Source organism: Nomascus leucogenys, chromosome 6 (genome assembly GCF_006542625.1).
Source record: "Nomascus leucogenys isolate Asia chromosome 6, Asia_NLE_v1, whole genome shotgun sequence".
NCBI lineage: Eukaryota > Metazoa > Chordata > Mammalia > Primates > Hylobatidae > Nomascus > Nomascus leucogenys.
This window is the reverse complement of record NC_044386.1, coordinates 116,380,222-116,406,537: the sequence shown is the minus strand read 5'-3', so window position 1 is coordinate 116,406,537 and position 26,316 is coordinate 116,380,222. Positions and strand designations below refer to the sequence as shown.

Here is a 26,316-nt window from a genome sequence, read left to right as displayed (position 1 = left end):
TCAGGGTTAAGAGGATGTATTTTTTCTCATTTTTAAAAATTCTATTTAACTTGGTAATATAGTCTAAGTTCACTTCCTAGAGATCACAAATATTTGACTCGTGCTTTTTTAAAAAAAATCCCTGAGTTCTAGTTGGGATGTTTAAATGATGCACATTTGATGTAATGACTGATACAGTTAGATTTACATCTGCCATCTTGCTATGTGATTTACACTAGATTCATCAGGTTTTTGTTTCCCTTTCCTCCTTTACTACCTTCTTTTGGATTAATTGATTCCATTTTTGCAATTTCATGTCCAGGTTGGATTATTAGCTGTAACTTCTTTTGTTACTTAGAGATTGATTTATGATTTATATAGTATAACCCTCCATTTTATCACAGTGCATCCTCAAGTGATATTACACCATGGAACCTTACAATAGTCTGTTTCCTTTTCTTCTCTCAACACGTTTGGGCCACTGACGCTACACGTTTTTTTAAAATGTGTTATTAAGCAAATACTAAATTGTTACTATTATTTAAATATTTATATTTAAATAACAAAATAAATTATATATTTTGTATGTTTTTAATCCTTGAGAATTTCTGGTATTCTTCCTTCCTTTGTGTAGATTCATATTTTCATCTAGCATCGTTTTTCCTTCTGCCTGAAGGATGTCTTTTGATAATTTTTGTTAGTGTGGATCTGCTGGTGATCAATTATTTCTGCTTTTTTACATCAGAAAAAATCTTAATTTTGCCTTTATTTTTGAAAATTATTTGTTCTTAATTCTAAGTTGACTTAAAAATTCAGTATTTCAAAGATACTGCTCTACTGTCTTCTGGCTAGCATTGTTTCTGATGAGAAATTTGATGTCATCCTTATATTACATGTCTCCTTCCTGTGGCTTCTTTTGAAATTTTCTCTTTATCGGTGGCTTTTTGAACAATTTGATTGTGATGTGCCTTAGGGTAGTTTTCATTATGTTTTCTGTGCTTGGTTTATTGAGATTCCTGGACTTGTGGCTTTATAGTTTTCATTAAATTTTGACATTTTAAGGTATTATTTCTTCAAATATTTTGTCGCACCCAGGTTTTCTCCATCTTAATATCTAAAGCTCAAAACTTCGGTGTCATACTTAACTTCTCTTTCTCTTTCATGACCCATTTATCAGTAACTCTTTTTTGTTTCTTTATTTAAACTATATCTTGAATCTGTCCACTGATCTCCATTTCCATTACCACCTGCAAAATTGCAGCTGCATCATCTGTGCAGCTTGATATGATAGACTCATGAGTGGTCTCTTTATTGTCCTCTCTCTTCTTCCCCAAACCATTCTCCATTCATATCCATAGTTTTTATTTTTCTACTGCTTGAACCCATTTAATGGTTTTGCCTTACTTTTTTTTATATTTTTTTGAGACCATCTCACTCTGTTGCTCAGGCTGGAGTACAATGGCGCTATCTTGGTTCACTGCAACCTCCGCCTCGCGGGTTCAAGTGATTCTCCTGCCTCAGCCTCCCGAGCAGTTAGGATTACAGGTGCCCGCCACCACGCCCAGCTAATTTTTGTATTTTTATTAGAGATGAGATTTCATCATGTTTTTCAGGCTGGTCTCAAACTCCTGACCTCGTGATCCGCCCGCCTCGGCCTCCCAAAGTGCTGGGATTACAGGCGTGAGCCACCACACCTGGCCACATTTTTTAAATAAAATTTTTTTGTTACAGGTTTGTCTAGATGAGAAAAGTTGCAGAGATAGTTTGGTGAGTTTCCTTATGCCCTGTACCCAGTTTGCTCTATTTTTAACAACTTAACATAATTATATTATATTTTTCACAACTAATGAACTAATGCTGATATATTCAGATTTCATTACTTTTTACCCAATGTCATTTTTCCGTTCTAGGATCCATCCAGAACCCCACATTGCATTTAGTCATCTTATATCTTAATCTCTTCTGGACTCTGGTAGTTTCTCAGAATACCAGAGTGTTTTTTGATGACCTTGACAGTCTTGAGGCATAGTGGCCAGATATTTTGTAGAATTTGAGCTTAAGTTAAATTTGAGTTTATCTGATGTGTTCTCCTGGTTAGTCTTGAGTTACAAATTTTTGCAAGGAAGACCACAGAGGTGAAGTAACCTTATCATCACATCTTATCAAGGGTTCCTAATGTTAACATGACATGCCACCAATGATGTTAACTTTGATCACCCTGCTGAGGTAGTGTTTTCCCACTTTCTCCAGCATAAAGCTACTACCCCCTCATACTTTTCTCTTTATAAGCAAGCCACAAAGTGCACCCAAACTTAACAAGCAGCAAATTAAGCTCCACCTTTTCAAGGAAGGAATAGGCACATAGATTATTTGAAATTCTTCTATGTGGAAGATTTGTTACTTCTCTCCGTTTTGTTTATTTACTTAATCACTTATTTATATACCTGTGGATTCATGGATGTTTATTTCATACTTTTTTAGATTATAATCTTCAAGTAATCTACATTTTTAATCTTGTTGCTCAAATTATTCTAGCATTAGTTATTGAGAACCCTTTCATTTGGCTCCTATGTCCCTTTGACACACCCTCATCATTTTCTCTTTTGAGAACTTCTTTACTTATGGGACTGCAAATGGTCTAGGGTCATCTTGTACGGTCCCTGCTTCAGCCCTGGAATGAGTGATTTCTCCAAACCATCCTGCTTCATTTTGCTGGAAAATATTATACAAAGTCACAATCTGGGCACCCATCACATTTTGAATTAGATTCAAACTCCATTTCTTTTTTTTTTTTCTTTTCTTTTTTAGACAGAGTCTCGCTGTCGCCCAGGCTGGAGTGCAGTGACACGATCTCGGCTCACTGCAGGCTCCGCCCCCTGGGGTTCACGCCATTGTCCTGCCTCAGCCTCCCGAGTAGCAGGGACTACAGGCGCCCGCCACCTCGCCCGGCTAATTTTTTGTATTTTTAGTAGAGACGGGGTTTCACTGTGTTAGCCAGGATGGTCTCGATCTCCTGACCTCGTGATCTCCCTGCCTCGGCCTCCCAAAGTGCTGGGATTATAGGTGTGAGCCACCGCGCCTGGCCCAAACTCCATTTCTTAGCTTACAAGACCTTGAAGTATTTGGTCCCATTCTGTTCTAGAAACAAGGCTTCGGTTAGTTCCTAAACCATCTCACTCTCCTTTCTGCCACAGGACATTTGCCCTTGTTCCTTCTGTCTATAATGTTCTTCATTAGGCTCTTTACAGGACTGGCTCCTTGCAAGGTAAAGGTATTTACTTTTAAATATATCCTCCCCTAATATCCTGTTGAAAGTAGCTCTTCCCCTTCGTTTTCTGTCACAGAAGGTGTTTTTTTTTAAAAAATAATCACAAATATCATTACTTCATTTATTTACTTATTTGCTTAATGTCTATCCCCACATTAAGAAGTGAGCTTCACGTGTTCAAGTACCTTCTCAGTTTTACTCTTTGTGTTTTCCTAGCATCTATTACAGAGAAGATAATAAATAAGTGCTAATTGAAAGGCTTAGTCCCTCTCTTTACTGCCTCTGATGTGGATGTTATCTATGTGTTTGCATGCTTACTCTTCCTGCAATCCTTTTTTATTTTCCCTGTCTCCCATGATTGCATAAATCTGACTTTATAGAGGCCACTTTGTTTTTAAATTATATTTAGGATTGCCAAGTAGCTTGAAATTTATTTTCCTGATCTTACGGCAAAATATTTTCAGAGCTTTGTGATTTTTTCCCCCTAGTTTATTTCTTTTGTTCTGAATCATTTCCTGTAGCACTGATAAGGATTTTGTGTTTTGTTCTGGTTTCTAGTATAGAATGAAGAAAGATTTTTAGGTTCTTAGTATTATGCTTTGTAAAAGGTTGTGATTGTAGTTGATCCTACTCTTAGCAATTTGGGTGCCAATCATTCTCCTTTTCAGATCTATAGCTCAAGAATGAGTTGACATGTACTATGACAAATTAGTTTCTATTTCTGCATAACAACTAACTACCAAATTCGTGGCTCGAAACAATGCACATTTACTATCTCATAATTACCACGAATCTGGACACAGCTTAGCTGTGTCCTCTCTTCAGTGTCTCAGAAGGTTGCAGTCAAGGTGATGGCTGGGCTCCAGTCTCATCTTGAAGCATGACTAGGGAGGAATTCATTCCCAAGCTCATCCAGATTGGTGGCAGAGTCTGTTTCTCGTATGGCTGAGATCCCTGCCCTTTTACTGACTAGAGGCTAAAAACTGCCCGTAGGTTCTAGAGCCCGCCTCCTCGTCTCTACCTACCACCCTGTGGTTTCTTGCCATGTAGCCCTCTCCATAGTTCAAAATGTGGCTTTTTGCTTCTTCAAGGTCACCAGGAGCATCTTTCTCTCTCACTCTATTCTTCTTAGAGCATACCCCCTGCTGCCCCCAGCCATACACACCAAACGATCTCATAAGTTAATCTGAGGAATGACATCTTTTCTTTTACCTTTGCTATATTGGATAGAAGCAAATCATAGGTTCCACCTGCACTCCAGGAGAGAGGAATATAAAAAGGCATGACTCTTTGGGAGGTCACCTTAAACCCATGATTAACAGAATGACCAGAGTCTGTCTTAGCTCTTTGACTGACCTGGAAGTCACTCTACCACAACTGCCTGGTTATCTGTCATTCTGAATAGATAAAGTTCATGTTCTCTCTCTTTCTCTGTCCTTTTCTATCCCATTTTTATTTATATTTATTTATTTATTTTTATTTATTTATTTTTTTTTTTGAGATGGAGTCTCACTCTGTCACCCAGGCTAGAGTGCAGTGGCGTGATCTCAGCTCACTGCAACCTCTGACTTCCGGGTTCACGCCATTCTCCTGCTTCAGCCTCCCAAGTAGCTGGGGCTACAGGCACCCACCACCACGCCCGGCTAATTTTTTATATTTTTAGTAGAGACAAGGTTTCACCGTGTTAGCCAGGATGGTCTTGATCTCCTGACCTCATGATCCACCCGCCTTGGCCTCCCAAAGTGCTGAGATTACAGGCGTGAGACACCGCGCCCGGCCCCCATTTTTATTTGGTCAAACTATACTCCCTAGAAAGCAATTCTTTTATTAGGTTTTAGTTTTCGATTGGTATGGGAATAGCATTAGTGGTGATGGCCTCAGAAGAATTGACTCTAGAGGCCACCACAAGCACACAGGAAAGGGATGATCACTGAGTGATCTAGAAACATTTTTTTACTTCTGAGTCCTCCTAACTATTTCAGTCAGAAACAACTGTGACAGGGGCTGCTAATACAATATCACATTAAACACAAAATCAAGAAGCATGTATTTTTATTTATTCTCGACACCCCTGTTAAGGGATAGATGGTGTCTTTCTAGGTCTGTTGTCCAAAGATTTGTTGACAGAGTTTATGCTTCTTTCTCCAGCCTTAATGACTCTTTTATAATTTATGCAGATCTGGAAGTCACAATTGCCTCACAGTGATGGCAATCTCTAATGATCCATTTACATGTATGCTGTTACAACATCTTCAGTGCCTACTGTGTATCAGCTTCTCTGTTGAGGGAACAAAGTCGATGAAGAGACTATGATCTCAATAAATCCCTAATCTGGTGGAGAAGGAAGACTTAGAAACAAAAAAGATAACAGAGAAGCTGAGTACAAGTTCTGCAGAGGACAGCAGAAAAAGGAATTTTCTTACGGGATATGGGGAACCAGGGATGTCTCTCAGGGCATGTGATGTCTGACTTGGGTTTTGAAGAAGAGAAGATCACTGAGAAGTCAGAAACCAGAAGAATATTCCAGGTGGGGAAACATGGAGAACTTACAAGCTAAATCCAAGGGTGGCTGCACCAATGTCACACCTCTGATGGCTTTTTAAAAGTAAAATTAGAAACAGATATTTTAATAAGTCTTTTAGAGGAAGAATCCCATTTGTATTAGTTTTCTAGGGCTACCATTACAAAGTACCACAAACTGGTGGCTTGGACCACAGAAATTTGTTGCGTAGTTCTGGAGGCCGGAAGTCCAAGACTATGAGAAGTTGGTTCCATCTGAGGGCTGTGAGGTCTGTTCCAGGTGTCTCTCCTTGGCTTGTAGAGGGCTGTCTTCACACTGTGTCGTCATATTGTTTTCCCTCTATGTATGTCTCTGTCCAAATTTCCCTTATAAGGGCAATAGTTATATTGGATTGGAAGCCACCCTAATGACCTCATTTTGACTTAGTTACATCTGCTAAGGCCCTGTCTCCAAATAAGATGACATTCTGGGATCCTGGGAGCTATGACTCCAACACATCTTTTTGAGAAGGTACAATTTAACCGATAACACTGCTTTAGAGGGCTTGAGACAATACCACATCAAGAGGAGGCCTCAAAGGACTTGAGATGGCTGGAGTATTGGAGAAATTCAAGGCAAGGGCAGCTTATAGGAGGTCAGTGGATGCTAAACTAGTGCTGGTGTTGCAGCAAATGCAGGAGGCCTTTTTTCACTGCTTGGTTGCAACATTGCAGGGCCTGGCACATTCTAGAGACCCATGTCTATTGAATGAGCAAATAAATGAATAGTAACAGATATCACTGGCAGCCAGTGGGGCTCCCTGCTGCCTTGGCCACAAAGTTCCTGGTCCTGAAGCTGGCACTGAGGAAAAGGGTGATATTGGTTCATGAATTTATTTCCCATGGTGCTGTTTCAACCAGGCACCCTGGGCTCCTTCCAACCTTCCAAACTCTCCTCGTGCCAGGAATATCCGATGCTCACTATACTTCCCATCTCTTTTGTGCTCAACCAATTCCTCTTCACCCTTAAGGCTTTGTCATCGTTCTTAAAATGTCTTCAACCACTTAGAGTCCTTCTGTGTGCTCTCTTTTATTCCTAATTATTTTGTGTGAGACTCTTGCGTGCTTATTTAGGCATGAGCTGATAGAAGACAAATGCCTAGTCATTGGTTTTCTTATATTTTCTCATCACTATTACTACCACCACTCCTTCTCTTCCTCCTCCTACGCCTTCTATTACTACTGCTACCACAACCACCAATACTGTCAATGGCAAGAATAGCAATGACTAATATTTGTTGCATATTTTCAGGATACCAGACACCATGCCAGATTATCTTTAACCCTGACAAAACTCTTTATGATTGACAAAAGGACATTAGTGAAATTGAAGTATTTACATATAACTCCCAAGTAAGCATTGAGCTCAAATCTGTCTGATTCCAAAGTCCGTGTGGTTAACCTTCATACATGGTCGCTGGCCGCTAGTAACATCAATTGGAACAGCTGTTCTTATAATTCTTACTATTACTTTTACCTCCCTGCAGGCCTCCGAGTTTACTTTGATATATTTCTTGTGACCCATTACTTTAATTTCACAATGATTTCAGGAATAATTATCCCGCATGAGGGAGTGAAAACCAGAGGCCATACCTTTGACGATTCTCTAGAACAAATTATGGCTAATGATGGGAAGAGTCTAGTCTGTGGACAATTCAGATGTTTCAACTCTAGGATATATGATTTGGGATAAGAAACTACTGGATGACTGCTGGCATTTTCATTTTGAAAAGTGGCAAAATAAACTTCAATATTTTGGTGTCTATTAGAACCTCAGGAACAAGACCCATCACAAGGCAAGTGCAGGACAGTCTCTAATTCAGGTGGGGCCTTAACTTTAGACTTGTGGGGTCATTTCCATGTAAGATCATACCTGCAGTCACAGATATATTGATAAGGTTCATGAGAAAAGTTATCATTTTACTTAATTTTTAAATGTAAACTATTAATATTTGTTATAATTTTTATAAATCTATTTTGGCATTTCTCAATTAAAAAAATTAGAATTAAAGTGTTCTAGGTCTTACTTGACCACTAAGAAACCCTGAGGAGGGAGTGTAGGGAAATCTTGCTCTTGGCCTGACCCCTGCAGAAAGGTCACTGGGCAAAGATGTTCGATTTTGGGTTTTGGGTTATTTCTGCTGGAATGTAAGTTGATCTTTCCAGTTCTCTAGGGAGAGGAAAAGTCATGGGTTTTCTGGCATAAAGAGACTTTGAGAGCATAGAGTCTGACTGCCTCATTCTCAGACATGCAATCTGCAGCCGCACAGCATTTGGGCCTTGTCCGCTCCCACACACTCTTGGTTGTAGGTGAGCCCTAGTCAGTCCTGGGCTGCTGTCCTGCTGTCACCCTGCCTTCTTGAGTTTCAGGGTTCAGAACACAAGCTAACTCTGCACCCCATTTATGGACTCCTTTGTGGGCTGAGGTGTAGTGGGGTGCAGTAAACACATGGACAAAGGGAGCCAGAGAGGAGTTTCAGGCAGTAGCGCTTCTGAGGGCCAGCCCTCCCGGGACAAATGATGGAGATGTATAGATGGGGTCTTTCCCGCTGGTCAAAGACAACGGTGCTCAGACTGTGGCCGTCTGTTCTTGTGGCAGATAATGGCAACACTGGTGGATAGAGCCCTCAGAGGGTCACTCTGACTTTGAATCTAGCCAGGTAAGCTACTCCAGCCTCAGTTTCTGTATCCGTCCATTGGTAATAATGGACTCAACCAGTTATTGTGAGGATAAACTGAGATGAAGCATACACTACATAGGGCCAAATAACATTCGGTTCCTTTCTCCTCAACTTCCTGGGTGTAGATTATAGTGGGAACCCTTTCTGAAGTAAAATGAAATCTATTGTAGCAACAAATGGTTACAACCAATAGCGAAGACCTCAGTCTTACCAATTTGAGAAGCACGCGGCCATTTTTTCTTTTACATGTTATCACGCCACCATTTTTTTCTTTTGCATGTTATCTATGTCATCCAAATCCAGGAAATGTCAAGAAATCACGGCTATTCTAGTTAAAACCTTAAATTAAAAATAACAGGGATAAAATATAATCCTCAAATAATCATAATTTTCTTATGATGCATCCGAACTTAATAAAAATAAATGTAGTCTTGACCTTCAACAAGCAGGGCCCGTGGGTGCTGTATTTTTGTCTCCCATTTACCTTTAAATCCACTCTGCATAGTTCATCTGTGGTTCATCCATGATTTTGCTTATCACTGTTAGTTTCTGCAACCACTAGAGTCACAAAAGCACTACCTCAATTTAATTATTTAAACGTCCAGTCCTGTTAATCATGAGAAAATATTCTTTCTTCAGCATTCCTCTCTTCTGGCTCTGTCTCACTTCATGATGACCACTGACCAGATGGCTGGGAGGTCGGGCCGACTTCCTTCTCATCCCGCAAGATTCTCCGCGCTTCCTCCTCCCTCTAGCTCAGAATGGTTATGAGGCTGACAGGATTGGAGTCACAGCAAGGAAAACAGTTAAGACCAACAGAAAAACAGGTGGGTATTTTTTAAGAGCTGGGGTCTCATTCTGTCACCCAGGCTAGTGTGCACTGGTGCAGTCGTGACTCACTGCAGCCTCTACCTCCTGGGATCAAGGGATACTCTTCAGCTTCCTGAGTAGTTGGGAATACAGGTGCACACCACCACACCTGGCTAGTTTTACAGGTGACTTCTTACCTGACTGTTACTGACCTGGTTACCCAGCTCTGTACTCTCTGATCTTGGCATATATTTAAAATATTCTATTCTGAGATTATCCTCTATCTATCTATCTATCTATCTATCTATCTATCTATCTATCATCTATCTATCTATCTATCTATCTATCTATCTATCTCACACACACAGTGACACACACACACGCACACACACACACATCTCTGAGCCCCTCTCACCAATTGTTCTCTCTTGGTGGGTTTAATACCCCCCACTTCAACTGGTCACTTGTGACTTCCTCACTGCTTCCGACCAGTTTCTTCTGAAGTTCTCTTCTTTCCTGGTGACCCTCTGTCATGTATAAGGCAAGCCGAGACCTTTATCCTGTGTGGATCACAGCTGGACAACAGGAAATATCAAGCATCCATTCTCCTAACAAACTCTGGGGTGCAAGTCTGTGCCCACATAGCATCAGCCACTCCCGTGTTCTGCCATCAGAGAAACCAGCCTAGGCACTGTGGCCCCGAACAACAGAGACACACATTTAAGCTATCCAGACTCACATTTCAGCTATATGCATTGGGCTATTCAAGCCTCTTTCTCCAGGAGGTAGTGATAAATGGTTGCCAGGATTGGAGTTGGGGAAACATGCCCATTATTTTTCAATTTCAGATAAATAAGAAAAAAAATAGTATAAATATGTCCCATGCAGTATTTGGGACATACTGATACTAAAACAAAATCATTCTTTATCTGAAATTCAAAGTGAATTGGATGTTCTGTATCTTATCTGCAAAATCTATGGTGGTCAGATTCAGAAATATTCCAGGTCCTTTTATGTCCACAATCTAGGTGAAGTATTAAATATCTTGTGACCAATTTTTAGCAAACTTTTTGAAAATGTTCCATCCATTCTGAGATATCACGTTGGAAGCTGGTATTTATGGTGTTGGGCTATGGCTGAAATTTCTGTTGAAATATCCCACTGCATTTTTAAGAAAATGCTCTTTGCTCACCATTCTCAGCACCCAAACCTCCCCAGCCCTCAGAAAACCTGCGTATTTAGGACGTGTTGGTTCAAGTTTAACTTAGCCATTATACCAAAGACATCTTTACCTTCATAATTCGGAGACAGATTTCACAGGCAGTGCTTATGCTGAAATAGCAACTCATTCGGAGGTGTCGGGATTCCTAATGTGTTAGAAATCACTGCGCTTGATTCCACTTCTGCAGCACAACTGGCTCCTGCCCAGTGTTGGAGAACAGGGCATCTAATTCACAGGGAACTAAGGCCAAGATTTCTACATACGTTTGTCTTATGGAGCCAGATCTTTTTTTTTTTTTCTTTTAAATGGATGATATATGATACAAATATTGTTCTTAATCAAAAGTACATTAGCAATCTACCACAAATGCAGAGTTACAAGGAAACAGTACAGCATGTTTGGAGAGGATTATTTTCACAAGAAACACGTATTCATTGCTCTGTCTGCCTTTATCAACATGTATTTATCAAAATATGGAAGCTTGTCCATGGGCCACATTTTAATTACTCATAGGTTGCTTGAAGACAGCTGCAGTCTAGGAAGGAAGAGAGATTGAAAAGAATAAGGTGTTCTTAAAATTTGACCATAATTGTAACTAGAGGATTCTGTTGGCTTTATTCCAAAACTCTAAGGAGCAGTCTTCCCGTAGTTTTTTTTCCCATCACTGACGTTTCCCCATGCAGCAATTACCCTGGCTCTCATTGACTTCATCAGCTGTTATCATGTATATTTTTGTTATTGTGTATATTTTTATTTTTTCTCTAGTAATATTTTCATAATAAAATTGTATAAATTCATCAGAGGAGATTTCGAACATATACCTACACAAAAAGAGAAAGAAGAATGTCTTGAATCCTACTATAAAGGCATTACCTTTTGGAAGTTATAGAAATACTATGCATGTTATTTTTAACAAAACAGAAATCATGTGAAATATGCTATTTTGTAAATGACCTTCTTTGCTTAACTGTATAACATAACATTCTTTTTATTAAATAAAATATCCATAATGCCATCTTTGGCTGTGGAGTATGTCATCATAAAGATGCACCACAAAAACCCCTTGTTGTTATATCCAACAATGATTATACATACATATTTCTTCTCATTTTTTTATTAAAAAGAAAAAAAATGAAGGGAGTTAAGAGTCCTGGGGGAAAAACTGGGGTGCAGTGAGGCATGAAGCTCAGGTCTTTATTATACATTCCTTGTCCTATTTGCATATGTATAGTTTTTCTTATTTTTGAAATCACCGTGAATAATTCCATAGCAAACATTTTGGAATACAAATCTTCGTATAGAGCTGATTGGCGTGTTTTAGTATACATTTTGAACAATGGAATTTTATAGATCAAGGAGAAGCACATTTTGGGTGCCTTTGAAGCGTATCACCAAATCGCTTTTTGGAAAAGCCGCATTGCCCTTCCACTGATGTTCTATGAGACTGAATAATTTTCTAGAAAATTTCCTGAACCCTCATGAACATTGAGTGTTATTGCTTTGGAAATAAAAAATAAAATCAAATTTTATTTAGCACATAAAATTTTTCCAACATTCAACAGATAAGCAAAATGGATGGATATTTTTTTTAGCTCTGTTTTATTTATTTGTTGTTGAGAGGAGGTTCTCAGCTTCAGCTTGTTACTCTAAAATTTTGGGCGGCCCCTTATAGACAACCTCTTATTCAAAATATGAAGGATTCTTGTTTGCATGAGTTAAAGAAACTAGGCTTCTTAGAAAGAGTGATACAGAGAGAAACTGTACATAGGATGCCAATCATTTGTCAAACACTCTGCTAGGCATCTTCCCAAGGAAAATAACCCCATTCCAATTCAACTGCTTCCTTTTTTTTCAAATATGTCTCACAGATTGTGGTTTCCTCCATTAAAGCCACAATTGCTGCTGAGTCACCGTGTATACATAGATGTGTATGTGTGCATGTTTGCTTGCATTTGTGCATATGTGTGAGCCCGTGTGTGTGTGTGTGCGCGCTTGTTTATTGGCTTTTTGGTTCTCTTCATTCTCACTAAAACAAAACAAGACAAATTTGATTTTCTAATGGAAGCCGTGTGGTGTACTTGTACACATTTTGGGTGCCCTGTGTATCTGGGAATGTGCGTGGGGTGTGGAAGAGTGGTTTTCTTTTGTTTTGTTTTGTTTTTGTTTTGTTTTGTTTTGTTTTGTTTTTTTTGAGACGGAGTCTCGCTCTGTCACCCAGGCTGGAGTGCAGTGGCGTGACCTCGGCTCACTGCAAGCTCCGCCTCCCGGGTTCACGCCATTCTCCTGCCTCAGCCTCCTGAGTAGCTGGGACTACAGGCGCCGCCACCACACCAGGCTAATTTTTTGTATTTTTTAGTACAGACGGGGTTTCACCGTGTTAGCCAGGATGGTCTCCATCTCCTGACCTCGTGATCCACCCGCCTCGGCCTCCCAAAGTGCTGGGATTACAGGCGTGAGCCACTGCGCCCGGCCGGAAGAGTGGTTTTCATGCCATGTGGTGCCTGTCTTGGAGGAAGGAAGATTCGGGAGGCGTGAAAGAACGAGCAGCCCTTTCTCTGCTTTTCTGAGTGTGTTGTCTCTGGGCTGTGTCCCTGCAAGTCAGGCATCAACAGCAGGCCCCAAAGTGAGTGGTGACTCCTCAGTAACAAACTTCCACAATGATGCACAGTTAATCAGGATCCCCTTTTGATTTTAAGCACTATTGTTAAAAATTGTTCTCTGTGCTACTTGAATTCCTATTAATCTAAGTTAATTCTTTTGAAACCTTAAATATTGTGACATCTTAGTGTCATGGTAATCTATTTTTTCTCTTATAGATGAGGACATAGAAAGATGAACTTAAAGCTGAAAAATGAACTTAAAGCTGGAAAAAATGAAGTAATCTCAGTTAAGATAGTTGTAATAGAAAAATGGAGTTTTCCTCAGTTTTTCTTCCTCAGAATAAATGGGATGATCCTGATGGCTATTTAAGTGGAGAGGATTAGTTTGGTAAGCACTTCAGGAGGAAGATGCATACTTTAATAGATTCCCAGATGAGGAAGCACCTATATCTATGCTTTCCATCTGCTACTTCTTTGGGAAAAAAAGGAAGACAGAAACAACAAAAGTTGTAGTTGCTCCACCTACATCCTCAGAGCACAAAATATAATAGACAAAAGCCCTACTAAACCAAGTTTATGTTGAATGAAAGCAAGGGCATAAAAGAAATACATAATGTCTAAAGTAGATACATCAAGAAATAGCAGTACCTGTGCAAACAACATTTTTAGAGATTATAGAAGTAACTGCTGAAAAGGAAAAAAAAATGGAGTTAAGAGTTCTAGGGAAAAAACTGGTGTGGTGAGGCAGGAAGCTCAGGTCTTGCTTTCTTAAAATATATTTTCATTTATAATTTTATAACATGAAACATTGATTTCAAAACAAAACTTCAATGAAAGACAATGAGAGATAGAGCAAGAGTAAGAGAGAGAAAGAGAGAGGCTTGAAAAGGTGAATGAATGAGCCTAGGAGTTGGAAGGAACTTGGATAAAGGGGGAAGAAGTAGTGCGGTATAAGGAGAACAATGATCTATTACTTTGTTTAATTAGTGCAGGCTCATGAGAGGAGACTGAAGCAGGAGGGAGGGGCATACGGCAGAAAACATGGAACCTTCCACCTGCTGTTTCCACTGCATTTTTGCAAGTCTTCCTGTGTGTCAGGTATGGCTGCTGGTGCTGGCCTTGGAGGATCTGCATTGGCTACGGTCTGCAGTTAGGTCCAGACTCCCTGTCCCAGTGCCTTAGAGACCTCTGGAAATCAGGCGAGGAGACCAGCTGTCTGAGAGAGCTCCACTCTCTGGCTGCCCCTGCCAGAGTGCCCAAAGAAGGTATTTTTTGAAATCAGCTTTTATTAGTGCCTGTTTCTCTTATTTCTGATTCCCATATATTTTATAACCTTGTTATACAAATGTGCTATTCCAGGCCCTAACATTTAGCCAGAGGTTAAAAATCTTAGCTGGTTCTTATGACATTTATCAGAAGAGGATCGTTTTACTTGTTAGGTGATTTTTCGGGTTTTCCTACATCAATGGACTTTTTAAACCACTGAATTTTGTTTTTAGTATTTAAAAACTAATTTATTTTAAAGAAATATACAGTTTGAAATTTTGGTGAATGTTCAATTTGTCTTTTTTTCGTAGTGGGAGAGATATTGACCCCTTTCTCAATGAGCTGTTCTGGATTAAGCAAAAGCTGTCAATATTGGTCCAATTTCTAGGAGTTAAAAATGAGTCATTAGATCCCAGCACATACAGGGTTTTATTAAAACTAAATAACTCTGACCTAAACATCTTCATTCTGGGTTGTGTCAAGGAACAGAAAACGTGGACTGTGCACCGGAGCTGTGTCAGTCTGTGCCAGTCCTAGGATGCGCTGAGACAGGCTCAGGGACGTGGTGTCACCTGCTGATGCCTTCACAGCAAGGGGCGGAGCCAGCAGCAGACAGAGGTCCTGGCTCAGCTCAGTGGCTCCAAAAGTTGCTGCAGAGCAAGGGCGGAAGGTGCAGGCTCTTTCTCTTCTCTTCTCTTCTGCTTCCACCTTCTCTTTGATTCAGAATGTGGCTTCCTCCTCAATAGGAAGAATGTCTCTTAGGAGAAGATCTGAAGCCAAGGTGGGGACAGTGGGAAGGGGCATTTTGCAAGATGACTGCTAATTGTCCAAAAGCACTGAGACTCCTGCTAAGGTGATGCCCTCTGGGAGCCGAGGGTCCTGCTGGAGGAGAGGATCTCCTTTACCTGCGTGAAGAGCAGAAAGGGCAGAAGATGAGCTTCAGTTGCGAATGACAATCGATTGAATGATTGTATTATTAGAACTGATCTTTGTTTCATGGTTATTTATGTCATAGGTTTTCTTTGTATCATATATTTGTACTAATTATTTTTATTGATGATAATCATAAGAAGAGCTGTCACATCAAGGTTTTGTCATGTGCTAGGCACTGCACAAAGCACTTGCATGACATCCTTGAAACTATTCCCATACTGATCATACTGGAGGATGTCCAGAGAAATACAGAAAAGTGGTTTGGAGGGGAGTGGCTGATGGTAAGTTAAATAAATAATAATAAAATTAGCCAGGCGTGGTGGTGCATGCCTGTGATCTCAGCCACTTCGGAGGCTGAGGTGGGAAGATTGCTTGGACCTGAGAGGTCAAGGCTTCAGTGAGCTGTGATCATGCCAATGCACTCCACCCTGAGCAAGAGAGTGAAACTCTGTCTGAAAAATAAATAACTACACAAATAATATTGATCAATAACAAATACAAGACCACTATGAAATTGGAAAAGATAGCAGAATTAGGATACAAATGTATTGACAGGCTGGAACCATGGACCATCACCAATAAGAGTATGTCTTAGATCACTGAATGAATGTATGGATAGTTTCTTAGTTTCAAAAATACAACTGCATATGTCTATTAGGTGAGCATAGCTTAGCAGCCAGTAGCACAGATAGAAAGATCTAGATTTACTGAGTGCAAGTTATTACATGGTGTGTATAGCTGCCAAAATATTGACTGTGACCTATGGTTGCATTGACAAAGGTAGAGCATGCAAAGGGAGGTGCTCTATCTATTCTGCAAAGTGTTTTCTTTCAGATGCAGCATTTAATGAGAAAAGTACGTGAAAGAATTTATTCAGAGGACAGCTATCTGGCTTTTGACGGGACTTCAAACCATGTCAGATGTGGAGCTAATAAAGAAAGGTAGGCTGCTTAGCTTGGAAAAGGGACTGAGCAAATGAGAGAGAGAAACAGAAACAGAGAGAGAGAGAGAGAGAGAGAGAGAGTGTGTGTGTGTGTGTGTGTGTGTGTGTGTGTGTGTGCGCGCTCGGTGGGTGGGTGGGAAGAGATAGGATGGGCTTGAGCATTGCCCTCCGAATTCTGAACAGTTTAAGAGAAAATCAGCATCCTCTTTATACCAGTGGAGGGCAAGGCAAAGCTCAGGAGGTGGTATTTACAGGTAGATCGAGTTCAGTTCAGATTAGGGAAGTATTTTCAAACATTTGGAACAACTGCCAGAGTAATGAGCTGTTCCAGTAGAGCTTTCAAAGTGTTTTCTTTCTAAAATTCCTTAATGTTATGAATTTAAACCTGTACCTTTAAATCATAATATTTGAACAATGGTCAGTAGATGGCGGTAGGATACCATAGATTTTACCAGTAGCAGCTGGAATCTCACCCTTCAATATGCTGGAAGTAGATGTTTTTTTCCAATTATTATTGGAAGGTGTATCCTAATCTATTGTTCAGAGAGAAATTGCTGATTTGAAAAACAGGAAATAATACTTCCTAATTAAATAGACAATAATGAGTAACAAATACTTTTATGTTGCCTGAATGCTACCATGCTGTTTCTTTATTGGCCTCTAAAAATCTGTGGTAGGAAGTGTGTGTGTGTGTGTGTGTGTGTGTGTGTGTAAATGAAAGGTCTGGTTTGTTTTAAATAATTCCAAAATGTAATATACTAATTTTGTGTAAAATTTTAAAAATACCTGACTGAATTGAATAGAAAATATTTCTATGAAGCATTGCATTGAAAAATCTTATTTTCTTCTTTATACTAGCACCTTTTTGTACTTAGACATTATGAATTTTAAAATAAAAGTGTGTATTCTTCATAAATGCACTGAATTAATTATTTTTTTCCTAGTATTTTGTAAAATAAAGTTCGTTCAGGAATGGTCAGCTTGGGAGATTTTAATCTATATAAGATTTTTCTCTCCCTTTGAATTTTTTGGGGAGTTTTGTAATAGAGGAAGGGCCTGTATTTTTAGACACAAAAGCCTTAATAAATATTCTTTAAAAGTGGATGTATGTCCAAAACATGTGGAAAATAAAACATGTTGATATTTAATTTGGAAAGGGGAAGATAATGCTGATGCCACCCCTTCTCCACTTTTTTTTGTTTTTCAGAAAGTGTAGGAAGATATTCTTGTCTGTTAGGTTCTTAAGTATCTAGCATAGCAACACCTTTTCCCCATCTAACTCTGAGCAGCGTATTTAGGCTGGCTGCCTGTCTAAAAAGTTGTTTGTGGAGAGCAGTTACTCACAAAAGCACATGTGGGTCCCTTATTCCTCTTCAATTCTAAGCAGTGAATATACCCCGGGCTTCCAGGGAGACAAATTGTTTTAATTTGCTAACATTTTGGGACTCTTCAGGACTGTGAGAAGCTAATTTTCAAGTTTTGGGAGACCCCTGATAGAATCTTAGGTAGACATTTTCTAAGATTATATCTGAGACAAAAAAACAGGCAAAATATCAATTTCTGCACATGAGTCCCATGCAAACCATACAGTCCATTCAAGCACGTTCTTTTTCCCATTCATTTTCTCTCCCTTTCTCTCTCTCTCTCTTTCTCGCTCTCGTTTTTATTTCAATTGATGGGAAACATGAACAGAGTTGTACTCCCCTATGGAGTGAATGGAAGCTGGGAGATCAACACCCTATCACAGAAAGGCTGTGTGCCCTTTGCCAGGTCCCTGGGCTTTCTGAATGTCTGCTTAGTCATCAACAAATTTGCTCTTCTGCTGATGGAAATTTGGCCAAGAATTATGAAACGAATGTCTGAAAATTTTTCTTGTTACTCCCGTAACAAAAAGCTCTATGTAAAAAGAAAGTAACGTGCTTGTATCTAGAACTATCAAAGAATTTCTTCTTTGGCTAGTAAAATAATCATAATTAATGGTCATCTCTGCATTTTCCCTACAAAATCTTTATATCACCCTTTAAAGGAAAAACTCAGACAGGACTAAATGTTCTTTTTTATTTTAGCAAATAATGCTAATGTTCTTTTTTTATTTTATATACATATGTATACACACACAGGCCACACGCACACACAGACACATATATTATTCTTCCTATATGTGTAGAAACTGTATAAAAATATGTTGTACATTTTTTCTAGCTTCAGTGTTCCTGCATGGGTTAAAAATGTAACAAAGTAAAATTTAAGCTCTTTCATGCAAGCATTAGTTCTTTAATATATAAATTTTTATCAGTTAGAGTACTGCTTTAAGGTAATACTTTTTCTTGCTTTCTTTTTTTTAAATTGAATATTATTTAATGAGAGGCTGGAATCATATGTACTTCTTTTATGAACATATAATGTAAAACTTTTAGAGACTTGCTTTAAATAAGAAACTTGCTAAGATATCTGAACAGTTGTATACTGATTTCTAGATTATCAAGTTGAAACTCAAAGGTACGTCGCGTGTTTTTCTAAAAAAACATCTCAATGTGACAGAATTTGTCAGTAAGCAAATATTATGCTCATAAAACAATTTTTTGGAGAGTATCATGATAGAAATATTTCACAGCACACAAGTTGTTCAACTTGAACTCATAAAACATCATATTATTTACTTGTCTTTTCCTTTGAAAAATAGTTAATTATTGAAGCACTGAGAACATTTTACATTCCTGGCTTGTGGTTGTGTCTTGCAAACGTGAGACTAATGAGAGCAAGTTCTCACCCTAACTCTGAACTTGCTGACTTATCTGATTTAAAATCCGAGCATTTGAACATTGGTAAGTTATTTTAAATAATGATTGTATGTTGTTGTTGCTGCTGTTTCATGAAGAGTGATTTTTTTTTTTTAATTCAACAGAGACAATGCCTTGGATCTGATGTAGGAGAAAAAGGAGTGATGGGTCTGGCAGACATCTATGGCATGTATATTTATTTAACGGTTTGCTATAATGCATATTATTAATGATGACAATCATGAACTTGCATGCATTGTTTATTTTGTAAATACACATAATGGAGCTTTCAAAAAAGGAGATCAGCTGCCCCTTGCAGCGATGGCCGTCTGCTGTGGAAGTAACTACTCAGAGACCCTTTGCGACTTGGGTTCCTGACCCAGTCCATTTCACTATTTATGCTCTTGGAACATTTTGTGAAGTCCATTTATAATTTCCCTGCTCCGAGCATCTAAAATGAACTGCAGGTCTACGTTACATCTACATGGTAGATTAGATTTGAGTATCTATAAGTGGATTTGAACACCAACAGTACCTGCAAAACTAAATATGCATTAAATGCCATTAAGTTGCGGTCATAAAATGTAAAAAGGATTTCCGAGTTCTTGGGGCACTGGGGACACTCTTCAGATGGGACATAGGTAATTTGATTAATGTGCACCTTGAATCTACTTTGTTTTGATTCTGAAGAGCAGAAATAAAATGAGCAAAAACTCTACATGAAACCGGAGGCATCTCAGTTTATTTCAGTACTTTTAATTTTTATTTTATATCTTTATGCCAACTTATAAAACTTCTACTGGATATTTAGGCTTCATTTTGACCTTTCCATGCTCTTTCCCTAGATCTGAATTATTTGGTTTTAGTGAAAATGGAAGGAGTACAATAAAAAGAAGCTCAATCCGAGGGGCACATCTATTCCTGCATTAATTCCGAGTTTAATTGTGTGCTACCTGAACTCTGGGACAGCCAGCTTGGTGTTTATATCTCCCTCTCATTGGAAGTCTGAAAATCCCAGGGAAACATTCGAAAGAAAGGAGAAAATGTTTGTTTTCATAAATTTTACAAACCCTAGCTCTAACAGATCTTAAAAGGGCATCTTACATAGTGCAGAGATGCTAAATACTACATCTGCTTTAAATATTGTTGGGTGTCTCAGGCCTTTGTGGAGAGGGTTTGATGCCGTCTTTTGTTGTAGGACAACTAGTGTACTCTGTGATGCAGGGGAGTTGCTAGTTCAAAGGATACAGCCTTACTTCGGGTTTCTTTTCTCTCTTTCTTCCTTTCTTTCTTTCTTTTCTTCTCCCCTCCCCGTCCTCTACATTGTGGTTTTTGCTTGGGGGGGCTTTAGTTTTAAACATTCACATGGAACTCCCAGGCTTCTTTCAAGAAAAGACAAGCCCTTTATAATAATAATTACAAAATCTGCAGTAAGGTTTGTAAATTGAGCATACATGAAGCTATATTGGCTACTATCGCAACCTTTTGTCTTAAATTGGGTAAATAACTCTCAACTTTGTGCTTGTGGAATGGAAGGTATTTATAGATATTAATTACAGTCAAGCTAATTTAAAGTATCCTTTATTAACTTTCTTCCAGTTTTACGATTTTCAGGAATAATTGCAGCCACCTACATGCACAGTCTTCACATAATATTCTTAATCGTATTAAATATCTACCCCCACTCAGTTTACATAGCATTTTAATATACATCTTTTATTCAGCAGAAGTCTAAAGGCTTCTCTTTATTCAAACTGAACCTTAGATCAGAAAGTGAAGAAGTCAGAGAGCCAGGAATGAAAGCAGGCCTTCCCTGTTTCTCCGACAATGATTTCGGGTAGGTGACTGTGTGTCTGTTGAGAAACGGACTGGATGGGATATTGACAGTTTCCTATCAATAGCTAGACCCTAGAGGCCTGGCTGTTTGGGCCCACACTGATTGACTACTCTTTAATAGACATATAATTGTTGACAAATACCTTCCAATAGACTGTGGCAGCGCCCAGGCAGACAAAGGAGATTTCAGAATGATAGAGACCAGAGCTGAGACATTTGGTAGAGGCAGTGCCTTACAGAGGAAAGGACTTTGCACATAGTGAACCTACTAAGAGAAACCAGGTCAGGGCATCTCTGTGGCCAATCCTGGGCAATCCTGCCAAAACCGAGAAATTTAAAAAGACTCATTGTTTCCATGTATCAGAGTTTGCTGGAGAGGGATGAACACAGACTGTTTTGTGCAGTTTTGTATCCAATCTATTACTTTGTCCGTGTTTAAAAAATTATAGATAGGGAGAGAGGGATGTGTGTGTGTGTGTGTGTGTGCATGAGATTTGATACCTAGAATCTTGTTTAGCTTGTTTATGGATTGTAAAACCTATCAATCTGATCCTTGCAGAAACACAATAGGCTATTCAGATAATTTCAAAGAGTCTTGGACAGTAATAAGAATTATGGAAAAAATTGATTTTAGACATCAGCCCCATTTACAACTGAAGTATCAGAGGAGCTTGGAGATGTCCCTATAAGGCTGATGCATCCAAGAGTATTCGGGAACCTCCATCTCAGCCTCCGCGGCTTGTCTGGCCAAGCCTGCCTTCCCAGATCAATGCCTGGCTGAGAAATAGCTCTTGAAAGTTGGCCTCACAGGATGCATTCTCTCGGCCCGTTCAGTTTCAGTAAATCTCCCTCCTTGGGGGCTTACTCTCAACCACAGGAGGCCACAATTGCTTTCAGTATGTGACAGGAGCCTGCTGACAATGGGACTAGGTGATCTCATTTAGATCTGCAAGCTGGTGTAAGCTTAATAAAATAATAAAATAAAATATAAACAGTTAAAATGCAACCTCAGCCTCATTGTCGCCATCATACACCAGACAGAATAGCAGATCGAGCCAGGCCTAATGTCATCTGCGAGGCAGGTTCCCTCATACTGTTCTGTGAACGCATTGGGTTGACACGGCAGGCCGCCTCCTGACGTCCTGCGTGAAACTGAACCAGCTCGTGCCCAAAAGACCTTGAGTCCTGCCTTTGATTCTTATTGATCAAATACGCAGATTAAATCCCACATCACAAAGCAAGGCAAAACCCAAGCTTTCTCTGTCAACTTCTAGGAATCCCAGTGAAGTCCTTTCTGAATTATCTTCTTAGGCATGAAGGAGAGCTGGAGTGCACATGTATTTCAGGAAGATATACATGGTGGGCAAGCAGATACATAGGTCTGATAGCTCCCAGGCTTTGTGGCAGGAGGATGAGACAGATAAGAATGTTGTGCTTGTTACCTGTTGTCAAATTCAAACCCATAGTTAGGATTCATTTGGAGAGAAGAAAAGATTATTTTTGAAGTTGCTTCTTTGCAATCTGTAAGCATTCCTAAACAGGCAGGCTTCTGCAAACAGCTGCCTCAAAATGTTGTGTGTGTGTGTGTGTGTGTGTGTCCATTAATTCAGAATTACTCCAATTACAAGCTTTTGATGCTCTGAAACCCTCTCTCTAACCCAAAAGAGATGGAGAGCCCTCGGACCATCCAATCAGATCATTTTCCCTGCCGCCTGCAGCAGATGTAAGCAATTTACTTTTTTATTTCTGCATATTCAGTGTGAGCGGAGCTGTTGGAGACCTTTCACCCCAGAGCCTGCAGGATTCTAACCCTATCAAATTAAAGCATTTTGCTCACTTATTCCCAAACGCTTTGCTGGTGCTAAGCAGACATCCCGCTGCATAGCAATGGCGGGTGTTCGTGTCCACTCATAGCCCCAGCCTAATCAGAGGTTATTAAGGAAAATATACAGTGCTTTAATTTGATGAGATTGGTTATAGGTAGTGCAGTTAAAGGTCACACTCCTGCGTGTATCTCCCTCCGTCTCTGTAATATTTTCTTCTTGCTTGACAATCCTGAGCTGCAAACAATAGGCCAAGGCGACACATTTATTTTTGACATGCTGTGATGGGCTCAATAGGGATAAAGATGAATTATTTAAGGATTGCATAAACAAACATCCTGGGCCAGGTTTTGGTTACATCTTCCACTTTGTGCTCTGTGTATGCTGTTGCCTTAAAAGAACATGTTCAAGAAATGAGCCTCCTTTGGGCAGGAGCGCATTTAGATGGAGGGCCCAGATAGGCTGCTGCCAGATGGCTGGGTCGCCTGCCTAACTCCTGTTGCTGGCTGTGCAGGGAGGGGTGGTGGCTCCCAGCTCCCAGGGAAAGGTGCCTCTGAAGGACTGATTTGCTCTTCTGACCCTGGAAACTTCTCCACCTGCTGTGAGCTAATTGAGCTGGCCTGTCCGCATCCATAGGAGTGGTGGGGCCACTGGGGGCCCATAGTGGCTGTTTATTTGTGTCCATCGCCTCACTGAGAAGAAGCCAGGTAATGGAAGGTGGCCCAGTCTTTCCCCGGGCAGAGAGAGAGAATTACCCAGCTCTCCCTGATCTTTTGACGGTTGATTTTCAGACCAAGTTTTCTCTCTTTCCCGGAGAAGCCGTTCTGATTTCAGCACATCCCAGCCTTGGGGAGGCACAGTCCCAAGATAAGAGTCCTGCTTCTTTGGAGTGTTTAGGCATTCTCATTTTCCCATTTCAGACACATCGTCGAAGGCACAGAGAAAGGCATAGGAAGGAACAAGGGCAACTTCTAATCTTCTGTCAAACTTAATGGTTTTTGTGTATGTGTCCCTGTAATAGACCAACTGCAGGCTGAATTTACCTAGAAATTTACATGAAAATTGCTTTATGCAGCTGTATGTAAAAATTCAAGCCGCACAGTGTCACTGTACCATGCAGGTCAAGGCACAGCCCGGGGTATTGTAGCCCAAAACAATTTGTTTTCAGTCATGGGAGGAGGGGGAGGGATGCAGCAGGATGGGGGCCGAAGGAGGACACCGTGGGGGCTCTTCAGGACAGCACTGTGTTTAAGGGAGCAGCGAAGGCAGAGGGACATCCTGCCTCCTCCCTCTCTTCCCTGAATGTGCTCCCTGACTGGCATCTGTCTTTAATGTCTTTTTTTTCCTTGAACCTTTAATACTTTAAAGGAATATTATACCCGATTTATCATCTTAGTCCTCAAATATATGACCTAATGCAATACTAAATTATTTGAAAGTCTTCCCACTTGAACTGAGAAATACCAGGGATAAGACTGCTTAAGAAATGGTTGCTGTGTGCTCCTGGAGACCGGTTGACAATTCCACAAAAATCTTCTCTCCATATGTTGTTTTGTTTTCAATTTTCATATGCTTGAAATGTGGTAATTTGGAGATATTAGAGAGCTAATAATAAAATAATAATATTAAAGTAGAGGGCTTTGGAGCAATTTCTCATTGGGAGCTTGGGGTGGGGGGCGGGGTCAGCTGTGGGCAGCCTCCTGGGTCTGGCTCAGGTCTTGAGGATGTTCCTTTCCTGCCTTCCCATTGCAACAGCCACGGGACGCCAGGAAGTTGGGTGTGATTCTTCAGGAGCCCTTATTGCATCTACAGCTCGGCGTGCGATGTGTTTCCCCACTGTGTGCAGGTGGCCCCGAAAAGGTGGCTCTGCAGCCTGCAGATCAGAGACCCTGTCAAAATTCTCTGCGAAGATGCAGGGATGCCTCCATGCACAAGAACATTCAGCCTTTTCTCGGATTGCAGAGCCTATGGGCCTGGCAATGAACTTCCCAGATTTCTAAGGAAAAATGCCATAAGCTAAAAATGCCAGCAGCAACTGTTTAGTTCTACTTAATGCTTTATAAATTTGAGTACGTGTGCATATATCTGCATCCATCAAAATTCTTTATCATTGCTTTATGTTATTAAATGTTTTCATGAAGACAGTTAATATGATGACTGCCATTCTCTGTATTTACATAGCTGAGTGAATATCTTTATCTGGAACAATTCATCACAACTGGGATCTGGGTGGTTCTGAGAATGCCTTAGAACTGGGTGGGATGGGGTGGCTGAGTGAGAGTGAGGGCAGCCTCTTCAATAGACGGATTTTGTTTCTTCATCTTTCTCATAACCCTGTCTCCAGACTTTCCCCCCCTTATTTCTGTTGATTCTCATTTAAAACTGATCTCTCTGGTATGTGTCACAATTTTGCTTTGCTTAGCTCCAGATTACATTTCCCCTGATACAAAGCACACCTAAAATAGTCAAAGGACAAATGAAAGGCCCACTCCCCATTCGTACATAACATGCAAACCAATTTTTAAAATTATTTGAGTTTCAGCCTTTTAATTTTAGGACCATAACTTTGCCATGAGTGGTACTCTAAATTCTTGCCCTTATTTAGGAATTTATGGAACAATTAAGATAGGTTATTACCCTTCCTTGAAGGACAGAAGGCAAGCTATAGGTCAGCTGAGAATACGCTGTTTTGGAAAATATCTAAAGTGTTATTTTGACAGAATATTTTCTAACGTTGTAGGACATTAAAATACAAACCTGGTTATTTGGGAATTCGTAGAGTTTAAAGTATGAGAATATTTGATGATTATAGTACAAGAAAAAATGGTTTTAGTATATGCTAAATAATGCTGTTATTGGTAGACAGATCTTACAGGGCTAGGTAAAGAATTACACTGACTTTGCAAGTTGTCAAGCTGATTACACAAATTAACTAGGGACAAATACTTAAATTACTTCTTCTATTGGCTTATCTCTTCAGTTGTATTCCAGAATATTTTTTGAAAATGGAATATTCCTTTAAATTGTCTGCAGATTGATGCCATTATAGTATCATCACCAGTCTCATAAAGTGGCTTGATTATTGGGATTTAGTAGACAGTGCAGGGTTATAAAAGCTGCATCTTCCGTCATGATTTCTCACATGAGTTTCACATCATTGAGCCCCTTCAGCTGTCACATGCATCAGTGACTGCGTCATGTTATTGAACATAACCTGGTAATCAGGAGAAACTGAATAGAGAAGTTTATCGAAATTTAGATGAATAGTAATAATAAATTCCAAAAAGGTTATTTCTAAATATTTCTAATAAAATATTTGAGTTACTCTTGGATATTTTATTGTCTGTGTAGAAAACATGCTACATCTAGTTTCAAATAGATAATTTTACCTCCCCCAACCCTGCAAAGAAAAAAAGTCCAAACAAACTGTGTTTGGAATTTAAATGTCAGAAGGCGCTTCAGTCTGATAAATATTTTCCTAATGTGTTCATTGTGATTCTTTCCTTGTGTGAACAGGTTGCTTTTGAGGATGATGACTTTCAGCAGCGTGAGCGTCATGCTGAGACGCTCTCTATGTAATTCTGAAAAGAGCCGCTAGGTGGGAGTGGTGCCAACA

At 39.7% G+C, this 26,316-nt stretch overlaps 1 long non-coding RNA gene across 1 annotated transcript in view; it reads left to right on the top strand.

Annotated features, from left to right (window-relative positions):
• Positions 1 to 26,316, top strand: part of LOC101177288 — a 133,745-nt gene that overhangs the window by 103,983 nt on the left and 3,446 nt on the right. The window contains exon 2 of the long non-coding RNA XR_001115887.1: positions 13,336 to 13,507. This is a non-coding gene — a long non-coding RNA (uncharacterized LOC101177288). The remainder of the gene's footprint in view (positions 1 to 13,335; positions 13,508 to 26,316) is intronic.